Genomic DNA, 2,296 nt, shown 5'->3' with positions numbered 1-2,296 from the left:
CCAGCAGCTGGGACCAGCTCCATCCCCTCAGACCCTAAGGTGCAGCAGGCCCCACCGTCGGAGCTCGGGCGTGCTCCTGGGGTGGTTCAGGGTGTTGCTCAGGGTCCAAAGACAGAGTATCATCTCCAAGAAGACAAAGTATCATCACCAGGATGGACTTTCCACGTCCCTCTCAAATCAAGGACACTCTTCCCACCGCTCAATGTGTGTGAGTGCAAGAGCCCTGGGAGGTCTCCCCAGACTGCAGCCCGTGGGGATGGGGTGTGAGCCTACCCACTGCTCCGGCCCAGCAACACGGAGGCTTGATCTGTGTGACCCACCCTGTCCCCAACTCGGCCACCCCAGTCCTCCTCACCTCCACCCACAAACTCCGCTTGATGGAGATTTGAAACGCCAAAGGTAACACACGGCACGACAGTGAGCACTGAGCCTGGCAAGTACTGCCCCGTGAAGTTCAGCAGCTTTGTCAGGGCAGGAAATTCTGGGGGATCGTGGAAGTCCTCCTCATAGTAGTCCAGCCAGATGGTCAGGAAGGAGGACATGGTGCTGGGGAGGGACAGGTGGGCAGAGGCGTCAGAAGACAGAGCTCCCTCACGCAGAGGTGTCCCGGGGAAGCCCTGCAGGAACCGGGGCCCTCGGCCTCCCATGCGGGCTGTCGGAGGCCAGTGCTGCTCCTTGTCCACCTGTCACCTGGCGTCCAGTCTGCCACAGCCCTGCTCGCTGAGGAGGGGCTGGCACAAAGCCTCTGTGCATGGGAGCCCATGACCAGCAGTGTGACCATCACTGTTTTTCCTGGGGAAACTTCCCTCCCGTGGGTCTGCCCTGCCTCACTCATGAGGGGCCCCCAAGGGGTGTCCTTCCACTGACTCTAATCTCCCACGGGGCGGGGGCCGTCTGGTCCGTGAGCCCTCACTGGCTCTCCTGAGCACCTGCCGTGCACCCGGGTCCAGGTGCCACCAGATTGGTGAGTGCGATGCTCCCCACACCCTCTGCTCTGGTCCCAGGTGTGGGGCAGACAGAGGGTTGGGGGGATGGGCATGGAGGAGGTCACCCTTTGGTGTCCCATGCTCTCCCACAAAGCCCACATCCCACCCACGGCTCCTTTGCTCTTTTCCTGAAGGGCCTTAGACCCTTACCCTGTCACAGGAATTGCAGACGTGTGGGGTGAAGGGTCGAGCAGCCCCTCCAACCCACAGCCCCCTCGCGGCCCTCCTGGAGAGGGAAGGCTCCCCTGCATGGTCCAGAGCTCACTCACATTTCCCACTGGTCCAGGATTCCTTCGTTCTTGCAGGAAGCTACGATGTATCGATATCTAGAGGAGGGCAGGGGGCATCACATGAATCGTCCTGTGGACCCGATCTCTCCTCATAGCTGCTGTCACCTCTGAACCCCAACTAGTCCAGAACCCTGGGGGCCGTCAGCTCTGTGCCTGTGGCCACGGGCAGCTCCTGGAAAGCACCTGCACCTGCTGGCACTTCCTGAATGCTTGAGGAATGAAAGGGCTCCGCCAGGCCCATGGCTGATATCCGAGTGGGCCTGGGCCCAGGTGTCCCCAGGGACCCCTACTCCGAATGCCCCAGGATATAGACCCCAGATGGACTCAAAACTCCCTTTCAATGGCAAAACAGGCCAGCTCAAGACCCTGGTGACGGTGAGGAGGCGGCACAGGCTTTGTCATGGGGAGAGAAGACGACTGATGAGCACAAGCACAGCCCCTCTAGCCGACCTGCCACAGGCCAGGCACCGGGGCTGCCCTACAGGACCCGACTAGGCCCTGTGTGACTCTCCTCCAGTCGAGGAGCACCCAAGGGGCCGGGAAGTTAAGCAACATTCCCCAAGACTCCCAACCAGTAGGTGGCCCATCCCACTGGGCTGTGGAGGGTCAGAGTGCTCACTTTGCAAACAGCAGGTCCAGCACCTCTTCAGGGGTGCCATATTCCACCAAATAGTTAAGGAATTCAAATATGGACAGTTATCAAAGCGCAGCAAGGCGGGCACCAGTTCTTCTACCTGCTGCTCCAGCAGCTCCCTCCGGCTGGGGGTGGTTGGGCAGATCCGATTCTTCCTCAGGGCTGAGGCCCTTTCAGCCTGAGGTGGGACAGAGGGGATGTGCAGCCTGCACTGTAGCCTCCAGGAGACCTGGGAGTTGGAGCGCAGACCACAGCCCGAGCTCTCAGTGGCTGCAGGGGGCGGGGGGGGGAAGGAGTGCCCACAGCAGGGACACGGGGCTTGACGCCTGCGGCTCAGTCACTTAGCATCTGACTCTCAGTTGTGGCTCAGGTCATGGTCTCAGCAT

General features: G+C 60.9%; 1 long non-coding RNA gene across 1 annotated transcript; it reads right to left on the bottom strand.

The window, feature by feature from the left end:
• Positions 1 to 418: 418 nt before the first annotated feature.
• Positions 419 to 1,985, bottom strand: LOC119878365. Its single transcript, XR_005386812.1, has 3 exons — positions 1,896 to 1,985; positions 1,256 to 1,312; positions 419 to 546 (listed from the first exon to the last, which is right to left on the bottom strand). It is a non-coding gene; the product is annotated as an uncharacterized LOC119878365 (long non-coding RNA).
• Positions 1,986 to 2,296: the final 311 nt, after the last annotated feature.

The sequence above is a fragment of the Canis lupus genome, unplaced genomic scaffold, assembly GCF_011100685.1.
Source record: "Canis lupus familiaris isolate Mischka breed German Shepherd unplaced genomic scaffold, alternate assembly UU_Cfam_GSD_1.0 chrUn_S1546H1734, whole genome shotgun sequence".
Lineage (NCBI taxonomy): Eukaryota > Metazoa > Chordata > Mammalia > Carnivora > Canidae > Canis > Canis lupus.
The sequence above is the reverse complement of the archived record's forward strand: the minus strand, read 5'-3'. Positions and strand labels throughout refer to the sequence as shown.